Source organism: Meriones unguiculatus, assembly GCF_030254825.1.
Source record: "Meriones unguiculatus strain TT.TT164.6M chromosome 13 unlocalized genomic scaffold, Bangor_MerUng_6.1 Chr13_unordered_Scaffold_34, whole genome shotgun sequence".
Taxonomy (NCBI): Eukaryota; Metazoa; Chordata; class Mammalia; order Rodentia; family Muridae; genus Meriones; species Meriones unguiculatus.
The window spans coordinates 8278281-8300179 of NW_026843646.1; the positions used below are offsets into that span (position 1 = coordinate 8278281).

Here is a 21899-nt window from a genome sequence, read left to right on the forward strand (position 1 = left end):
TTACCTCTCCTCATTCCTCCTTCCAAACACTCCCATACATTCCTCATTGCTCTTTTGTAAAATTGTTGTGTCTTTTTTCATTGTTATTACACACACACACACACACACACACGTACAATGTTGGATCATAGCAATAGAAACATTAACAAAGAAAAAAATTCAGACTGGAAAGTGCTTCCCCCAAAACTACTGCATGCTCAAGAATAACTGCCAGCACACAAAATTCATGAATGAAATCTCAGAGACAGGACTATGGCCAGAAATTTATACACTGAACCATCATGATATGTTCTCCCCATCAAGCCACTTAAAACCTGCAGCCCATGGTACTACAGCACAGAATCTCCACTTCCCCACTCTCAAAAGACTAGAGCATCAGTGTTCTGTTTGAGAGAGAAATCCTCCATCTGGAAATGCCTGTATTCTCTCTTTTAATTCCATGTCAACTGCATCAATCCTGATCTAACAGACACTACAGTATCCTGTGAGGAAAGCAGAGAATCATAGGTTCATATTTTAAACGTCTTCATTCAACTAAACTTTAAATTGTAAAAAAAAAAAAGTAGACTTCGAGAGTTATAAAATCTAACAACATTAAATCAAGATGAAGTAAATTATTTAAACAGACACATCACAAACATGATAGAAACAGTAATTTAAATTTCTCAATTAAATGTAAAAATAAAATAATGCAAGCCTAGATCTAGAGATTCAGTATAAATTCTACAAGGGTCTCAAAGTACTCACTGAAATGTTCCTCAAAGTATTCCACAGAAGAGAAAAGGATAAATAAAAGAAAAAATATTCCATATTTTTGTTGAGACACCAGTATTATCTTGATAACAAAAAATCAACTTCTGAAAATTAATAACGCAACCTAACATTGTAGCTAATTAATAACTTGCGATAAAGAACCTCTATACAGGTACACAGTTATGTGTACAAGAGATGTACTAACTTACCTAACATACTATGACTAGAAGCTGTGATTACAGACTATGTTAATGTCAATGTCAAATATTACTGATTCGCATAATACTAAAAATTACATAGTATACTAAACATTCATAGTTCTTTTATTTACTTATTGACTGAATGAAAAGTTCAATTGACTTGCTCAGCCATCTTCTCAATGATACCCTCCTTGAAGGCCTGTACATTTAAATGAGTCCTAAGTTTATATCTTGTTGGGTTGAAACCCACACATTAACTTATCACTAACATCTTGAGATATGGCCTGAGCTTATGAGCACTGTCTGTGTTCTAAAATTTAATAATGGAAACACAGTTTTGGTTTTGCCTTCAACTTACCTTATTAATACTCAATAATCTGTGAAAGCATTTACTTTTCAATTACTGCTGACTGTAGAACAAACTATTTATTGTCCACAAAAGGATCTTCTTAAAGTTTTGTGTCATAAATATAGCTTATATTTTAGGTAAAATGGCTGCTTTGAATATGATCCCTTTGTCTGTATCTTATGGCATTTGGCATATTGAATGAAATTATAAAAATTTTGTTTTTTTTTAACTTGTTATATTTTTTTTAGTAGAGCTAAGTTTATTTTTTTTTACTTTTATTTTTCTTTTTAGTTACATTTTGTTAACTTTGTGTCCCAGCTCTATCCCACTCCCTCATTCCCTCCCCAACCCCACACTCCCTCCCTGGTCTCCTCCCTACCCCTTTCCAAGTCCACTGATAGGGGAGGACCTCCTCCCCTTTCATTTGACCCTGTTTTGTCAGGTATCTTCAGGGTTGGCTGAGAGTAACTTGTTATATTTCTACATTGATTACCCATATATCTTTTTATGACTTCTTTGTCATTTTTCTTAAAGTTTTATTTTTTATATTATTACAGTTTATTCACTTTGTATCCCATCTGTAGCCACCTCCCTCATCTCCTCCCAAGCCCCTCTCTAAGTCCACTGATATGGGAGGTCCTCCTCCCCTTCCTTCTGCCCCTTGCCTATCAGGTCTCAGCAGGACTGGCTGTACTGTCTTCCTCTGTGGCCTGGCCAGGGTGCTCAGGGTAGGTGTGCAAAGAGCCTCCTGATGAGTTCATGTCAGAGACAGAAGTTCATCTCACCCTAGGAAAATATTTGCTGAAATATATTTAAATGTAATGTCTTTAAATCAGTGCTTTCTGTCCCAAAATCATGTAAGATAATTACCGATATTGACAAATAGCCTGTGATAGACAGAACCTTTTTCTATTTAAACTTATGTATTTAATTATAAGAAAAAAATATTGTATTGGCTTGACCACAGTAAATTACTTACCAATGATGTTAGATCCTAATGCTTCCCATGCTTATGAGTTAGGCTTCCCTGCCATGGTAGAAACCCCTGTATGTTTTAGTCTTCTTTATGCCCATTTTTGTTCTGCTCAAACATTTTACGGAGGACATAGGCCACTGCATGCACTGCATTCCATATGTTGTAGATGGACTCACAAATGCCCATCACACCATTTTTTTATGGTTTAAGAAATATTTGCTGGGTATGGTTTATGATTTTCAGATAGCAAAGCAGGAAGTGAGCAATCAAAATTGCCAGTCCACAATTTATGGAATTATGACTCTCCTGGGTACTGGGAGGATATAGGTGCCTCGAGAAAATGCTTTAAGCTAGTGATAGTTCTTGTCTTTGAATATGAGAAGCTTCCTCTGAAAAGGTTTACCAAACCACTCTTATTTGATAGAGACTCTAAATATAATGTGTTGTTTTGCCATTTTCCACACCTTCCTTCTGGTTGAAAATATTTTATTTACCATGCAGAAAAACATGAATTATTCATGTCACTATAGAATACCTGCACATTTGCCTGTGTATGTTGGTTCAAATAAAGCAAATCAACACCAAATAGTACTCAAGTTTCAATTAGCTGGGAGTTTTTCTGTAAAAACCACACAGATACCTTTCTTACTTTTCTTGCTCCCTTTCCTCTTCTTTATCCCCCTTTTTGTCTTTGCCCACGTATGTATGCCATCAGGCCAGCAGAAGTGGCAGGATACTTATGTACTGAGTCCCGAGAACCCTAACCAGTAAGCACAGAGCACCTTAGCTACTCATCCCCCTGTACCTTAACACTATTTATACACTGTTCAGCATGTGTGTATGCCTTCAGGTCAACAGATGTGGCCAGATCCTTATGTACTGAGACCAAGCACCCTAACCACTAAGAACAGAGCACCTTACCTAATCAGTCTCTAGCACCCTAAAATTATTTATAGTGTCCTGCCTGTTCGCTTACCTGCAGGCCAGCAGAGGGCACCTATACAACCTATACAAGGTCGTGCACAACCTGAACCCCTGGCAGCGTACACCCACCTCCTCCAGGATGCATGCAGACATGGTGGAAACCTCACGAACAAGCCACTCATGGACTTCAGGGAGACAAAATGAAGGACAGCCTCCCCGTGTGATCAAGACTCAAAGCTTAGGCAAACAGCTTGGGATAAGAAGGATGCTGACAAGGGAAAACCAGTCCACACAGTGGCACAGGTTAACAGAAGCCCTGCCCCTTCAATCTTTGCTTCCAGATCCACCCTGCTGTGAGAAGACACTATGGGGCTCAGAGGCTCCGGAGGCCAACCCACCATCTCATGGCCTGGCCACTGCTCCGGGGATGTAAGTCAGAGACAGACTTCTATCCCTTCAGGTCCCACTTTGGAGTGTTCCCTGGTCAGGGAAGTACCACTCATCCCAAGATTCATTGCAACAGAGGTCCACCTGCCTCATAACTACAAACATGGCTTCAGAGCATGGATTTCTGGGATTGTAGCTGAGAACTATATAAATGGCATACTGGCGGTGGGATGCCTACTGGGATTGATTAGAGTCAGGTGTCTGTGTCTCTGCCAGTATTCTTTGTGGACTGTGGCCTGGGAGCCATCTACAAATCCCAGGCACTGCGTGCTGTTCCCAATATAAAGTGCCTTCGTTCCTCAGCTTCCCTCACTGGTTGTTTGGCAAGGAGCCTGTAAGTAAAAAGCTCAGAAAGCCTCTTCATGCTGCTGCAGGCAGCTGTGGCCCATCATCATCCTCAGAGCCCACAGAGCCGTTCCCCTGGTCGCCCTGCCATGCCATAGTGTCCCAAAATTGGCCAGGAGCTGAGTGAGGTCATTGGCCAGTCACCTTTCCCAGAAGTCACCACATCAGGAGCTGCTGGTGCTGCTTCATTAAAACATGTCCAGTCCCTGGCATTTGGAGAAAGTATTCTTGTGTCTCTGTGCCTTTGATTACAGCAGTGGGAGTCAGACACAGATAATAAATCTTTTTCAAATATTAAAAAAAAAATGCTTGTGTGGTGGCACACACCTGTCATCCCAGGATCCCTGCAAGCAGTGGCAGGTGTGCCTCTGAATTTTTTAATATTCATTTCTTTATTATATTACAATGTTGTCTGCATGTATACCTGCACACCAGAAGAGGACATCTCATTATAGATGGTTGTGAGCCACCATGTGGTTGCTGAGAATTGAACTCATGACCTCTAGAAGAACAAGACAGTGCTCTTAACCTCTTAGCCATCTCTCCAGCTCTGGGTCTCTGAGACTTATTCACCTAAAAATCCCACTGTCAGATGAATTGTACATTTTTGTTTGACAGTAATTAATACTCTATTTTTAAGCTTACATAATGAACTGTTGGAGGAATAGCTCAGTGGTTAAAGCAGTGCTTACTCCTCCAGATGGACCTACGTTCAATCCCCAACACCTACCACTGTGTGAATCCAGTTCAAGCAGATCTCACACTCTCACACAAACAAAAAGGCTAAGAGATATTTTTCTAAAAAATAACATTTCTTAAATGAGAATAAAAACTCTGATCTCAGTAGGACTGTGAGGATGGCAGCAATGTCTGATTTAATGTATGTGCAAGCACAGGCACACACACACACACACAGATAATAATAGTCAGAGTTCCCCTCATCTAGCCACTCAGAAATCTTATAAAAAGATTAGGATATAAGAAACCCTCCCTTAATAAAATCCTTAAAAAATCTAAGGTATTGCCAGGCATGGTTGCACAAGCCTTTAATCCAGGAACATGAGAGACAGACACAGGCTGTCTCTGTGAGTACAATATCAGCCTGGTTGACAGAGTCCAGGACAGTTAGGACCTAAGAAATGATGATGTGCACAGCAGATTTTATATGAAAGAGATTTATTAAATGGAGATGAAGAGAGAACGAGGAGAGTGCGAGACAGGATGGGGGAAGGGAGGGGATGCTACAACAGAAAATGGTCTCCCTTTTCAGGGCAAGAGGGTAAGGGGGCAAGAGAGACAAAGTGGCAGGTTGAACCTGTTAAGGAGCAACATGTAACCATGCCTGCCAGGTATAGCTACTTGGTCAGTGACACATGATGACATCATAGGTTGCTAGGCAACTGAGAAGCAGGCTGCCTGAATGCTAACATTCTTCCCTTTTTTACGATTAAAAACTAAGGAGCTTGGGCTGCGTCTCATGTAAGGCAAGTTAAAGTATATACATTTAGGTTCACTGGAAGCAGCTCTTGGTTACCATTAGAGAGAGAGAGAGAGAGAGAGAGAGAGAATAATAACAAAATATCCAGATTACATGGTCAAAAGGAGGAGAAGAATCCACTGCCCTGGAAAATTCAGGGTACATGGTTGACTGTAGAGTTGCCAGCCATGCAAGCTAACAGGTAAGGGCTGAGAAATGCTGGGAGAACCTGGAGTTTCCTGTACTGGGCCTGAAACACATCATTCTGGGCTTTTGATAATAATAAGTGAATAACGGGTGTAGATTCTCTTCTGGCTATGTCCTACTGATCCTGGGAGCTCTGTAGGTAGGTCAAAAGGCTAGCATTCTGGTCAAGTCCAGGAAGAACAGGCTGTTTTGATGCTGTTTAGGGTTTGTGAGAACATCCATGGGTAGGAGAAAAACTGCAAATCCACTGGTGCTGTTGTGGATATAGAAAACACACAGAGAGAGAGAGAGAGAAAGAGAAATAGAGAGAGAAACAGAGACAGAGACAGAAGACACCGAGAGACAGAAGACAAAGTTAAGTAGGTTATGCACGAAATTTATTCAGGTGTACATTTAAATCTTTTGAGAGAGAGAGAGAGAGAACAGAGTGGAAACTTTAGGTCAAAGAGACTTGAACATGGGAACCTCCATTTACCAAATCACTGGCTGTAATTAAGAAGTCTCTACTTTGGATCTGTCATTTAAGGAAATTAAAGCCAAGTTTAGTTACAGAGGTGTGTAAGCTTAGAGGCCCTTAAAGTGGGCACTAGGTGTAGAAATCTTAAGTTCTCCAGAAGAATTCCCAGAGGAGACTCTAGAGGAATGGAAGAATCAACTATTCATTGGGCATGTAGGAGTCAGTGACTGTCAAGGCATCCAAAGAGCAAGGTTTGAGTAGGGTAGTATGTACAATCTGTTACAACAGCTGGTCAGCACTGGCTAGAGATCAAGGGCACAACAGCATATAGCAGATATGGTTTACCTATCTAGAATTTTTATAGACAAGTGAGAGGGGGATGGAGAGAAACCATGCTGGTAGAAGGAAAGTCTTAAACAAGAGGAGGACCTAGGTGAATGGTTTGAATGTAGGTTAGTGATAATGGTAGGAAGCATTTGCCCCAAGCAGAAGTGTAGACTCACCAAATGGCTGGTGTTGGATGTATGGATGTAGCAAGGAATTGATACCAACCAAAAGGGAAGACTCACCAATCAGCTGGCGTTGGATGTAAGCATGCAACAATCAGGTAGCCAGGAAAGGGAAGTCTCCAAACCAGGGAAAGGGAGAGGAATCCCAACCTCTGAGATAGACAATAAATGCAGTCCTTGCCTGGAGCCCAATTGACCTGAGAGGTGGGTAAAGGTGGATTACCTGCAGTTTACAAGAATTATTTTTAAGTTTTGTGAAGGAGATAAAACTTCAAAATGTTAGCATTGCAAATGTAATCTGCACTGAAATATAACTTGTAAAAATGGAATAGACATAAACATTTGTGTTAATAGCATAAGCATTCTTTAAAGTGAGCTCTTAAAAAGCAGAAACCTTTTGTGAAGTAGAAGGGACAAAAGCTCAGTTGATCTTAAACTTATGGAGATTTAAAATCTTGAGCTTGGAACCATGGTAGTGTGTGGTACAGTGGAATATTTTGAATTAGAGTCAGATTAATAAATCAGAACTCTTGATAAAGGTCAAAGCTCTGGACTGTCAATGTAACAGTAGCATAGCAACAGGAGGAAATATTAAGCATTTTTACCTATTTAGGATACCTTAAATCACCTTAGACTTTGCAACCTTTAAAACTTGCATTTACCAAACTTAAAATACTTTCTTAGACTTTCAAACATCTCTAACTTGTTTTTACCAACCTTAAAACATTTTCTTAGACCCTCAAACATCATTTTTCTTAGGCCTATGTATCTAGTTATTTACCATGAGACATAGGTGAGACTGTTAGGAATATTTACTGTTCTTTAGCTTAAAAGATTATAAAAGGTTATATCTTGGCCTGTTTCTTGAGTCTGGAAACAAGGCATATTATATCTAGGCACAACTGTAAGAGCTCTAGGACACAGGCTTAAGCCTGATCTCTTGCATATGAAGGGAAATGAGAAGGCATCTGAAGTTTCCCAAGACAGAAGTTGGCAATATGTCTGTGGGACCCCAATGTGAGGCCAAAAGTGAGCTGCAATGTTACCCTGGGCTGTGAGAGAATGTTAGAGATCACTGAATCAAGGAGCTGTTTGTCCTCCACCAGGCCAAGTAGCTGAAAGGCTGGAATTGTCTATGGATCTTCTACTGATTGACACAGTAGATTGACACATGGCTGGACACAGAGGACAAACCTGCATGGGAGCATTTTGACTTTCAGAAGCCAGTCTGCCAGCTGGCAGCCATGGCTTGTTGAGGCAGCTGCGGGACCAATGTCCTCTTTGGCTGAATTTGAAAAGGTCACCTGGCAAAATTGAATTTTGGCTATATCCCGGCAGGATGGTGCATTGCAGACCTTTTTTTTTTTTTTTTTTTTTTTTTTTTTTTTTTTTTGTCTGGAAGTGCCAACAGCCTCAGAGCAGCAGCCAAGGTCTGGAGTATAGTTCTTGCTGTAGATGAGCATGTTGGGAAGGCTCTTTTCTTATATTTTTACCAACTCCTCTATGGTGACTCAAGGACTATTCCCAGCTGTTTATTGAAGATGGCAGTGAGACCATGTTTGCATCTGTAGGACTATAAATATATGTTTGGACATGTTAGAGGACTTGATCTTCTATGAGATGCCTGACTATTAACTTGCATTCATTAACCATCAAATATTAGGATGTTAGGTTTTGTCCCTGTTAAGTTGGAGCCTTAAAAAGTCATAAACATAGTCCATTAAAGTGAGAGCACAGCAGTTTTATTGAATGAATTAGTATATAAAATGTTTATAGCCTATAAAATCTAAGGCTATACTACACCTTAATAATACTATTTAGAAAAGAAGATCAAGCATGTTTTAACCTTTTGATAGTGAAGTATAGCACAATGATCAAGTTTTAACATAAATAAATGCCTCTAAAATTAATAGATCTTAATTTATAGTATTGATAAAAATTTGTAAATAGTAACCCCTAAGTTATGAGTTTTAAAAACAACAATATTGTAGAACAGTAAAAAGCAATTTTAAAATTACATTTGAATTTAGTACAGCAACCTATTAGCCAGAAAGCCTAATGGTGAATCTTCAGCTCATGGCAGAAGAAACAGCATTTATTAATTTAGGAATTGATAAAGACGTAGGCAGTTAGACATATATTTTAAATTGGCTTAATTTGAATAGACCTTATTAACTTTGAAATTTCAGCATCATAAAAAGTTATTTTGAACCAGGGTTGAATCATACATATTGTAAAATGTAACTTTGAATTTTTATAAAAAATACATAGCAATTTAAAACAAGGCTTGTTGTTGTCCTAGTCTAAAAGGAGATAAAATAAAAAGAGTTAGTTATGATTAAGGAAGTCTTATGTATGTAAACACAGAGAAAATTATAAAAATAAATATTAGAGTATTTAAGAATTTACAGCATTTAAATATATTTATATATTAAAAGCATACTGTGCAGAAATCAGGAAGAAAAAGTTTTTAAAAGGTTGGAAGTTGTACCTTTGAGGTCAGAAATATTGAGAGCCAGTGTTTGTAATGTGCTGCATGGAGTTTTGCAAGCGTAAGGGCAGGGCAAGTGCATAGCATGGCTTCTCTATTTTCAAATCAACAAGGCAGCTTGCCATGTGTGTTGTGCAACTGTCGTGGCACAGAGAGACCAGGTGCTTGCTGGTTGGAAGGCTGTAATGGCCTTGTTCGAAACTCTGCATGCACCTGGCACAGTTGATTGGAAGTCTGCACAACTGAAAACCCTCCTCTACTAGACAGCCTCTTGGGGCAGGCATTCAGCAGGAAATTTAAAATCTCTCCCATGGGGCCTGAGGCAGCAGTGCAATTTAAAGCCACCTGTGTGTGCACAGGGTCCCAAGCAATTGCTTACCTAACAGCAGTAGTGTAGAAGCAGGCACTGTCTGTGTCTGAAGTAGCAATTTCAGCATCTGGCATGAGTATTTTTAGTTTCCCCAAGCTGATTTTGGTGCATTGTGTGTAGCAGCTTTCTCCCTGGTGCTCTGTGCTCAGAGCATCTGACAGGATGCCAAGTCTGAGAAGCCTTGAGCAGAGGTACAAGTGTGCGCAGAAAGGGCAGTTGAGAGAAAGTGTAGGTTTTAAGTGTTGGTTAGGGATAGCTAGAACAGAAAAAAATCTGCTGCAGACATCATGGTCCAATGAAAGGGCTCCTGTGATGACCAGACCAGGTGCTACCAGAAGAGCAATTCCCAGACAAAAGCACCAATGTTAGGACCAATGAAATGATAATACACACAGCAGATTTTAAATGAAAGAGATTTATTAGATGGAGATGGAAAGAGAAAGAGAGAGAGAGAAAGAGAGAGGGAGAGAGAGAGAGAGAGAGATAAGAGAGCAAGACATGATAAGGAGATAAGAGTAGTGTGCCCCAACATAGAAAAGGGAGATGATAAGAGACAAGAGGGCAAGAAAAGAGAGGGCAAGAGAGAGTCAAAGTGGCAGGTTGATCCTTTTGAGGAGAAACTTAACAATGCCAGTCAGGTGTGGCTACCTGGAAGGTGACAAATGATGACATCATGAGATGCTAGGCAACCCAGAAGCAAGCTAAGTAGTAACAACTGTACCTTGGTGCCTGGAAAAACACACCTCCTCTTATCCTGGCAGGTCATGATTGGCCAGTGTGTGTTGAGTGACATGAGCCCCTCACTTAGGGTTAGATTATGTAGAAGGGGAAAAAGCATAGCACTACCAGCACCAAGCTTCCTGTTCAGGGCCATACCTTTTCAATATGCACACATTTGTATTTCAGTAGCCCTTGGGACTGTCCTCCAACAGCGTACAAATCCGTATTTCCATCCAGCTTCAGGACCCACCACTCTATCTAGCTGTGCTCAGCAACCTGCTCCTCCTATTTGTGGGCAACGGCCCTCCACTCACCATTTTGGGACTTTGGGACCTGCGTTAGCTTCCCTCACAACATTCAGCAGCAGTTCTCATATCTCATCAAAGGCAGATGTTCAAGCTTGCTCAGAAACAGAGCAGAACCTAGGGCAGGGCATCCAGAAGGACCCGCCTTCTCTTTTGACTAGACTCCCTGATTGGCCAGTGAGTCTTGTGCGACATGGGCACCTCTCTTAGGGGTAGACTTTGCTGAGGGACACAGCATAATACTACCAGGCCCAGATTTCCAGACCAGGTCTGTGCCTTTTCCACACCTGCAGAGATTTGCAGTTCAGTAGCACTTGTGTCTGTCCTCCACCTGTCTTCCCACCTTTCCCCAGGCAGGACACACCCCTCCAGCTAGCTCTGCTCAGCAGCCTGCTCTGCCCATTTATAGGCAGTGACCCTCCACTCATCATTTTGAGATTTGGAACTTGCTTGAGTTTCCCTCACAAAATCTAGCAGCAGTGCACCTCACACTGAGTCTTTCAAGCATGATGAGCTACAGAGCAGAACTTCCATCATAACTAGCTGAAGAAACTCCCTCCTAGCCTGACAGGCAACTCTCACCAATGGACCATTCCTCCAGACAAAAACTAAACTGTTGGCCTGCCAGCTCAAATGGGAAGCTGTCCTGGGACTTGGGAGCACAGGAACAAGACAGCTCTGAGATGGGACAGGGTCCCCATAGAATGGAATCCTGAGACATGAGAGCCCAAGAACCACACAACTCTGAGAGGTCTCTACAGCATAGGTGTTGCAGCTCCCATGGAAGGGTAGCCCCAGTTGAACTGAGGAAGGACATCAGGATCTTCAGCTCTAATCCTTTGCCTCCTTTCTGCTGTGCTTATTGGCTCTTTCCACTAAGAGTCAGAGCATCCAGTAAACCTCAAAAAAGGCATTTAGATTGGAGGGTCCAGTGAGTGGAAGAAATCCAGGAGTGGCTCCCTCTGCTCCCTGGAGAAGGCAGCAGAGAAGTGAGCAGACACAGCCTTCATAGGAGATTTCTTATGGGATAGAGATTTCTAGGGCAGAGATTTTCAGAGTAAGGACTGGTAGGATTTCAAGTTCTGAGCTTTGAGAAGTTCAGGATGTGCTATTTTTTCTGTTCAGAGATTGGTCCCATCTCCAATTCATGGATAATATGTGTGTGGGGGGGTTAATTAAGGAATTGATGGGTTTTCCTGCTCAAATATTAGTGAATTTTTGAGTTGTCACTTACACTTAGCATAATCTGGGATGGATCCTACATAGGGGCTGGAGTTGGCCTTTGTGACTGTTACAGAGACAAAATGGAATGATGACAGTTGCAGTGGTGTGCAGGAGAGGGTCCCATGGACTCCTCAAAGGGTTCACAGAATTCAATTCTGAGCTAAACAAAACAACTTTCCTCAAATAAACTGAGAACTTATGCTGAAGGGACAGATACCTGGTTTTGTTCTCTGGTCACCATGCCAGACCATGTATAGCTCCCTGCATCAGGGGAATGGCTAGTTTATTCATTGTTGCCACAGAGATGGTGCTGGAGCTCACTCACTAGCTCCAAATGGATAAGTCAGTCAGGAGCAGCCCCACCTGAGGCTTCAAGAGCCTTCTCCTCCTTTTATGGATTTGTACATTCTTTCATTTCAGTTTTCAGATTTACACATTTAGTGTAATTTGAAAAACAAATGATATTTCACCCATTTACACTACTGTAAATAACACAACTGAAATGATGTATTAAAAATTGTTGGTTATATTCAATTTGCAGCATAAGTTCAATGCAATCCAAAGAAAATTTCTACAAATGTATAAGAGGAAGGATGATCCCAAAGCTATGTGTCATGTAAAAAACAAACAAACAAAAAAAAAACTAAGAATTCTCAATAGGATTACAAAGAAATTGTACACAAATTGGGACAATGTGACTTCTGTACTTAGCACAAAGCTACAACAATCAAGAATATGTACAGTATTTCTGAAAGAATGAGGGGATGGTAAGACACAGCCAAAACTTCATGCCTAAAAATATATTCAAGTTCTAATCAAAAGATCTAAGGGAACTATGGAAAGAAAAATGTAAATTTGACCTGTAAGTTTTCATTCTATGTGCAAAAATAATACATGAAGCAGACTTCACAGTTCCTACAGAAACAACTGAAAGTGATACCTTAACTGTTGTTTTCTAACCCTTCATCTACTACTGACCTCTCTTCCAAAAAGAGAGGCCCCATATTCAAGAGGTCTCTCTGGGAAATGATGTTTATCAAAAGGTGGGCTATGGCTCTCCAGCACTTTATCCCCAATTGTGCGTTTAGGCAAATCCAGCCCTACTGAAGCCCATATACATAACAAGGATGAAAAATTACTTAACATCTACTTCCTCTCACAGGGACTGTGTCACAGGATGTAATATCTGCCATATCCAACCTACCTAACAGCATCCACACCTGAGAAACCTCTGCATCTCAGAAATTGCTTTAGTGTCCTGAAATTGAATTTTTCTGCATTGTGCCATTGAAGCTGGTGGTACTAGAAAGGCAATAAAGATTCTAATCAAGTATTGCTGAAGCATGATCCCCATCATGTCATGTCTACTAGTTTCAAAACTATGTATAGGATTTGTCACATAAAATTGGATGTAGAAGGCAAGGTTCAAAATTTCTAGGAACAAGACTTTCTGTTTTCTAATCAGTTATCCCATAGCACACCAGAAGCAATGACTGTGCACACTGACAATACTAGTATAACAACCATACCTTTACACTGCCAGGGCTAAAGATAGCCTCCTTGTTCCCGGGAAACCACACATGGGAAGGGTCAGATGACACGGGCTTCTGCCCATGTCACCCCATAGACCAATAGAACCAGAGTCTGACCCAGGTCCATCTCATTCCTAGTAGACTCTTATACATAGTTCAGCAGACTTGTTTAACATATAACAATGATGAAAAAAATCCCACAAAGTGTCACACACCCTTCATATATCTGCAATGGCCTAAGATCTCATATTTACATTACACACACACAACATGCTTTTGTGAAATACATCTCATTGTTTTTACATTATCTAACACTTCAAGATAATTCTCTTAGAAGGCAGTTCTCCAAGATGATGTGACATATAGTAAACATGGGAACATGAAGAATCATGGAACTTCAAACAATATATACATATATAAACACACATTATTGAGTATTTTAACATTAACTAATTACTGACAACCAAGCAAGACTGAAAACAAACATCTTAATGGAATTTGTAAAAACATAAAAAAGTACCACACTTTCTCAGAGACCTTGAAAACTATGATCACACACTGCCTGATATAAATAAGCAATCGATGATGGAGATCCCATTCTATACACTGCAGCAGAAAAATACTTTCACCAAGTGGAAATGCATTAAAATATGAAAGCCAAATCATCTCCTGTAACTGAATGCAAGTTGACTGGTCAAATACCTTAACAAATCTTTGATATTATTAGGTTCTCTTGAGAATGAGTTCTTTCAGATTCTCAATGACTCCTGTGGTATGCAAAGGCTTTAAGAGCTTGCTCACACACTAAAGTATTTACTCTTCTATAATGGTAATATGAAGCACAAAAGTTTACTGTACTGACTACACTCATGGTGCTTCTTTGCAGCATGACTTATCATGATTTCAAAGACAAATCCATGAAAAGGATTTACTACATTGCATATTCACAGGGTCTCACTGAGATATATGTTCTTCTAAGTATGTGGAAATAACTGCATTAAGAAAAGGCTTTATCACATTCATTACATGTGCAAGGTTTCTCTCTACTATCTGTTCGTTTATAGACTTGAATTTGACTTTGACATGCAAAACTTGTAAAAGTAATTTGTAGGTGTGAACATGCTAAGAAAATTTCTGCTATGTATTGCTTTTTTGATAAGTTTCCAATGAACCTAAATTTAAGTTCATCGTTCCTAGGAAAGCTGCAAACTTCCCAATAGCTGACCAGCTTTCATGATTCATCTTTGGTTTCCCAAAACAAGACTGTTCCATAGCATGCTTTCTCTTCCCCTAACATAGTGACAGTCCCAAACCACATATTCTCTTCCCTAAAACATAATACCTTTTTCCTAACAACAAAAGAACAAATGGATATGACTGTTTTGACTGTAAAACCTTCATTTTTGCATCAGGTGAATTCCTCAATGCCATAAACAAATCCCATATCCCTAAACCATGACTGATGGAAATAACTTCGTTGTAAAATGGCATAGATGTTTATGATTTTCAACTCAGAACCTCTGTAACTTTCTGGCTTAGTGGGTGGATAGGTATCACAGTTCAGTTCCCAAGAATGTTATATAGCCGTAACGAACCAGTAGTGACTGGTGACAATAAATTTTTGTCATTTGCTTTGAACATGTGTTTGAGTTGTATTGGATTCCATGGACCGAAAAACACAAAGGCCTTACCATGTTGCTTATGTACTCAGAATTTCTCTCCAGTATGAAACTTTTTCTGATGAAGATGATAGACATGTGCAAAGGCCTCACATTTTGCAACATTCTCCAGTACTAATTCATTCATGATGATGAAGGTTATACAAATGTGGAACAGCTTAACCATCTTAAAAACATTCATAGTCTTTCTGTCCAATTTGAATGCTTTCATGACTTTGAGGATGATTGTGAGGAGCAAGTTTTACAACATTGGTTACATTCATAAAGTTTCTCTCTGGTATGTCGTCTTTATGTCATAGGAGATTACTATTCTGTCAAAATATTTTACCACATTGGTTACATTCATATATTTCCAGTGTGCATTCTTCTATGTGCATCCAGATTATTATGGCATACAAAGGTTTTGACACATTGGTTATATTCATAGGATTTCACTCCAGTAAGTGTTCTTATTCAAGATGACTCTTACATGAAAAGACTTTATGACACTGATTATATTCATAAGGGTTTTCTGCAACATGGATTTTTATGTATTAGGAGATGACTGTGTTGTACAAAGGTGATTCCACACTGCTTATATTCATAAGGTTGTTCACAAGGATGTGTTCTATTTCTCTTCAGAGATGACTCGGTTATGCATAGACTTTATCACATTAGGTACATTCAAAAGATTTCTCTCCAGCGTGTGTTCTTTCATGTACTACCAGGTGACTGTTCTGTGCAAAGGCTTTACTACATTGGTTGCATTCATAAGGTTTCTCTTCAGTGTGCGTTCTTATATGTTTTAGGAGATTACCTTTATGTGCAAAAGCTTTACCACAATGGTTACATTCATAAGGTTTCTCTCCAGTGTGAGTTCTTTTATGTAGCAGGAGAGTACTGTTACATGAAAAGGCTTTACCACACTGATTACATTCATACGGTTTCTCTCCAGTGTGAGTTCTTTTATGTATTTGGAGACTACTGTTACATGCAAAGGATTTACCACAATGGTTACAATCATAAGGTTTCTCTCCAGTGTGAGTTCTTTTATGTATTAAAAGAGTACTGCTCTGTGCAAAGGATTTACCACAATGTTTACATTCATAAGGTTTCTCTCCAGTGTGAGTTCTTTTATGTATTAGGAGATCACTGTTACATGCAAAGGCTTTACCACATTGGTTACATTCATGAGGTTTTACTCCAGTGTGAGATCTTTTATGTATTAGGAGATTACTGTTACATGCAAAGGCTTTACCACATTGGTTACATTCATGAGGTTTTACTCCAGTGTGAGATCTTTTATGTATTAGGAGATTACTGTTACATGCAAAGGCTTTACTACACTGATTACATTCATACGGTTTCTCTCCAGTGTGAGTTCTTTTATGTATTTGGAGACTACTGTTACATGCAAAGGATTTACCACAATGGTTACATTCATAAGGTTTCTCTCCAGTGTGAGTTCTTTTATGTATTAAAAGAGTACTGCTCTGTGCAAAGGATTTACCACAATGCTTACATTCATAAGGTTTCTCTCCAGTGTGAGTTCTTTTATGTATTAGGAGATCACTGTTACATGCAAAGGCTTTACTACACTGATTGCATTCATAAGGTTTTTCTCCAGTGTGAGTTCTTTTATGTAGCAGGAGAGTACTGTTACATGCAAAGGCTTTACCACACTGATTACATTCATAAGTTTTCTCTCCAGTGTGAGTTCCTTTATGTCTTAGGAGATCACTGTTAGATGCAAAGGCTTTACCATGTTGTTTACATTTGAAAGGTTTCTCTCCAGTGTGAGCTCTTTTATGTATTAGGAGATTACTGTTACATGCAAAGGCTTTACCATATTGGTTACATTCATAAGGTTCTTCTGTAGTGTGAGTTCCTTTATGTCTTAAGAAATCAGTGTTAGATGCAAAGGTTTTTCCACATTGGTTACATTCATATATTTTCTCCCCAGTGTGAGTTATTTTATGTATTTGGAGACTACTGTTACATGCAAAGGCTTTACCACGTTGGTTACATTCATGTGGTTTCTCTCCTATATGTGTCCTTTTACGTCTTAGGACATGACTGTTATGTGCAAAGGCGTTATCATGTTCGTTACATTCATAGTGATCCTCACCAGTATGCATACTTTTATATGTGTAAGGACACCTGTGATGTGCAAAGACTTTGTCATATTGAGTATCTTCAGGGGGTTTGTCTCCACTATGACTGTTTTCATACCTGCAAAGATAATCAGCACATATGAAAACTTTACCACATTCATTACACTAAAGAATGTTTTTGTCTATGTGACTTAATTTTTCAACTTGGTGTGAAGGTAAAGAATAATTACATCTTGAGTTTTCATCTATATTTTTACATTCATGGTGATCTTATCTAGGGGGTTGTTTTGCATATTTCAAAATACCTGTGGTGGTAAAAATATTTGTTACCTGTCTCACATTTATACTATACTTTCTTCTATATGATGTTTTACTACAGATTTGTAGAAAACTGCAAGACCTCAGAGCTTTAACACACTGACTGGATTCATATATTTTCCTATACTGTGTGCCATACTAAATATGCAAAGAAAATTGACAAACAGAATAATTTGTATATTCCTAAAACTTATCTTTTCTGCAGTGTGATTTTATGAGAATTCCTAATGAAGATGAATGACCAGTTAATTGATGCTGGTATATATTTTGTGAAAGTGTGTGAATGCTGATTGCTAAGTCAGCAGAGAGATACGTGCTAATGAGATCATAATATTGTTAGTTCTATGGTCCATCACCTGTCTGATATTTTGTAAACATTTGTCCTTCCTCACTTATCTGTTGGGAATAATAAAGAGCTAACAACTGATAGCAGGGCACAAAATGGAGGGCAGAACATCTGAGTGAGAGAAGGTTGCTGGGAAGAAGAAAGGAAATGACAGGCGATTCACCAGCAGGCCAGTGATGTTAACAGAAGGACGTGAACATGAACAAAGAAGTAGAGCTGGCCATGCATCAGGACACTGCTAGGTTTATTTGTATTAGGGAAAAAATGGTTCAGAATATGCCCAGGAAAATTGCCTAAGCTTTAAAACATAGAAAAGTCTCTGTGTCATTATTTGTACTGCTGACAGCTCTGATCAGGCCATATAAAGCATAACAGGTATAAATTTTTAAACATCTACTCAAAATGGGGACTACTATACCTTTTAGTTGTTCTGGATGGTACATTGTTTCCTTCAATGTACATATACTAACATGACTTATAATCATTGTGATATATGATATAACTATTAAAAAAGTAATAAATGACATGGTTTCACGATGCATTCACACATTTGATTTTTGTTCATCATAGACATGTGCTATAGGGATTATGTTTTTTCCAGAAACTTAGGAACATTACTACAAGTACATGAGTAACCCAGTTTTACTATGGACTACATGATTAGTATAATGTTTTGGATATACTTTCATCACTTTTTGATTACATTTAGTAATATCTGAGTTGTAAGAGACTAAACAAATTGCAGTTCTACCTTATTTCAATAATGAGGCTATGAGTTAAAAATTGATCTTGTGTAAGGTATGTTTTCCTTGCATTGTTTCTTAGAGGATGCCGTGCAAACACATATCAAATACCTAACATGGAGATACATGGTTCAGTAACAAGTTAGTCATCATCAATAAATACACTTAAAGTAGTTCATTTACACTGTCCCTTCTCTTTCAAACTTCCAGAACATATTAAAATTTTCTCAGAACCATATTTATATTAGATTACACATTAAAATTACCTTGCATGTCTTTTATAACGTTGACAATACTCTTCCATATTATGACCCTCCCAATTGTAGCCTAAAATATAGTAACAGAGAATGTATGCTTTATTATATGAAATAAGACAAAATTGAAGTCGTGATCTATGGTAAAACAAAGAACCATTCACCTCATTCTTCCATATCTTCAAGAGAAATTACAGAAGCACATCAATAATGAATAAAGATTTTCCCCATATTTTAAAAAGTAAAGAAAATTCATTGTCCTACCTATAGCAGTAAGGTTCCTGTAGGTCTCCAGCATTACATCTTTGTAGAGATTCCTCTGGGAAGGATCCAGCAAAGACCACTCTTCATGATTGAAGTTCATATGCACATCATTGTAGGTCAATGAAGTCTAAAATAACCACACACGTGTACAACAGAAAGAATGATGCTTAGAATACTGGAAATGTATCCTTCATTTACAATATTTTCAAAGTATTCTGATGTTTCTTCTACTTATTTTGTGACACACAAGTTTTAAGGCAATAACTAACTTTTTAGGAGGAAACTGAATAGTGAAGTTCATCTTTATATTTTTTTCATCCTTTAACTAGGATGCAGACTTGCATGAGAAATGTCAATCAACAGATAGAGAGAGAGAGTAAACAGAACAACAGTACTGAGCCCATATGAGAGAAATAGTATAAACAATTCCAGACTCTTATAAGAATGGGCAAACTGGGTGTATTTTCTGATGACTTTAATTCCAAACTCACTCAGGAAACAGAGGCTGGTGTATCTCATAGAGCTGAATGCTAGCCTGCTCTATGCAATAAATTCCAGGACACTCAGTGGTACATAATCAGATCCTGAATAATACACAAAAATTAATCAAACAAACAAGATAAAAAACTTAAAGATCTTTCTCAAGTTTCTACAAAGAGGTACACATTCACTCCAGTTCTGCATACATGTCTAGAAACCTGAAGTGCCTCTATGATCTTTTTAAAACTGAAAATATAGCAGTACAAGAAAAATAACACCCATTAAATGAGGTTCTCTGATATTAATGATGAGTGTAGGCAAGAAGAGAGTACCATAGGTTCTCAGGAGACCTAGAAAATGACTTCTCCTAACTGCCCTCAGGTCCTCTTAAAATTACAGAAAAATCTAATGTTGCTTGTTGATGGGAGCAGAATGAAACCACTTGGCTGTCAAAGCTGACTGTAATAACTCACTCTATGAAATTAAGGAGATTCAGTCTTCCCTGAAGAAACTTAGGGAGAAAATGACACAATTATTGGGGTAATAAATAAGTAGATGCTGCAGCCAGTGTTGAAAACGCACTAAGCATATATAGTTTGTAGTGTTTGCTGCAGTAAAGCACCACCAAACCTTCTCCTACTCTTTCTGAAATAGAGAATCCAGGATGTAGTTCATCATGTCGTTTTCAGTTTACTATACTCTCATATTATAAAAAACTATACCTATAAAATGGAATTTTGTTTCAGTATCCACAGATAATTTTTAATAATAAAAAAGTCAAACAGGGCATATTCAATATTATTCGTGTTATGGTGATTTACAGAAGTCGTTATTTTAGCAAAACTGCTTATTAAGTGGTACAATTTTTATTTCCAAACAGACTGTCTCATATCTATATGTTTAACTAGCTTCATGGCCCCGTTGCTGGTGCTATGTCAGGGTTTTTGTGTAAAACATTTTGTCTAATTAAAATGTGATTTCAAAAAACATAAATAAATAAAACTGAAATATATGTCTGAACAATTACAAAAGGAGAGATGAAAATATTAGCAATTTAAATGTTGATCATCAATAGGCAACACGGGGGATGGAGGTATGGCTCAGTGGTTAAGAACACTGTCTGTTCTTCCAGAGGACCTGGATTAAACTCCCACACCCACATGACAGCTAATACCTGTCTGTAATACAAATATATTCAATAAAATACTCGTAGAACAAATCCAAGAACACATCAAAGATATACACGATGAACAAATTGGCTTAAAACATAGGGATACAGGGATGGTTCAACATATGAAAATACATCAATGTAATCCACCATATAAGCAAACTGAAAGACCAAGATCACATGATCATCTCATTAGATGAGAAAAAGCCTTTGACAAAATCTAACACACCTTCATGTTAAAAGACTTGGAGAAATCAGGCATATAAGGGATCAGTAACATACTTAACATAATAAAAGCAATAAAAAGCAAGGTGAGGGCTAACTTCAAATTATTTGGAGAGAATAATTTCTCATATGAGGTACAGGACAAGGATGACTCCCCTCTCCATATCTCTTTAATATACTCCTTAAGTCCTAGTAAAGCAATAAGACTACTGAAGGTTATCAAGGAGATAAAATTTGGAAAGAAAAAATTGAAAGTGTCATTATTCACAGATGATTTACTAGTATACCTAGGTGACCAAAAAAATTCTACCAGAGAATTCCTACAGTTGATAAACACAAAGTGGTTGGGAACACAATTAATTAAAAATTTCATTAGTCCTGTATACAAATGAAAAATGGGTTCGGAATGAAATTTGGGAAACAACACCCTGAACAGTAGCCACAAAAAACATGAAGTGAAAGACCTCTATGACTAGAATTTGAAGTCGTTAAAGAAAGAAACTAAAGAAAATATCAGAAGATGGAAAGATCTCCCAAACTCATGGATATATAGGATTAACATAGTAAAACAGCATTCTTTTTAAAAAAATATTTTTTTAATTTAAAATCTCAGTATTATTTAATGAAAAAAATCCTGCCCTGTCACGTACAGGATGCACCAACATTTACCATTCATTTGCCATGTCCAATGAAAAGCACCAGGACTGTACCAGGAAGGCCTCACACCCGCTCTCCAGTGTCATAATTTAAAGTTATTTCTCCACACAAGGAAATCTACGGTAAAGCTACAATAGTTATATACCAAAGTAATACTTAGCTACATGCTTTACATAGTCCCATGAAAAAAATAATTCAATTGATCCTAATCCCTGATGCAAGGCACTTCAAAGCGCCTGCATAAATGTCCATGTAAACAGCAGTGCAGTGCACCTTTTAAACAACATGACTCGCACACAGCGCGACCTAGACTTAAGGAAAAATAAAATCCATCATTGCCACAGCTAAAAGGCATGTTAAACTTCATAGCAAGAAACTGTTTCTCT

At 38.4% G+C, this 21899-nt stretch overlaps 1 pseudogene; it reads right to left on the minus strand.

Annotated features, from left to right (window-relative positions):
• The window catches only part of LOC132650916 (zinc finger protein 431-like), a 116637-nt pseudogene that overhangs the window by 76433 nt on the left and 18305 nt on the right, over positions 1–21899 (minus strand).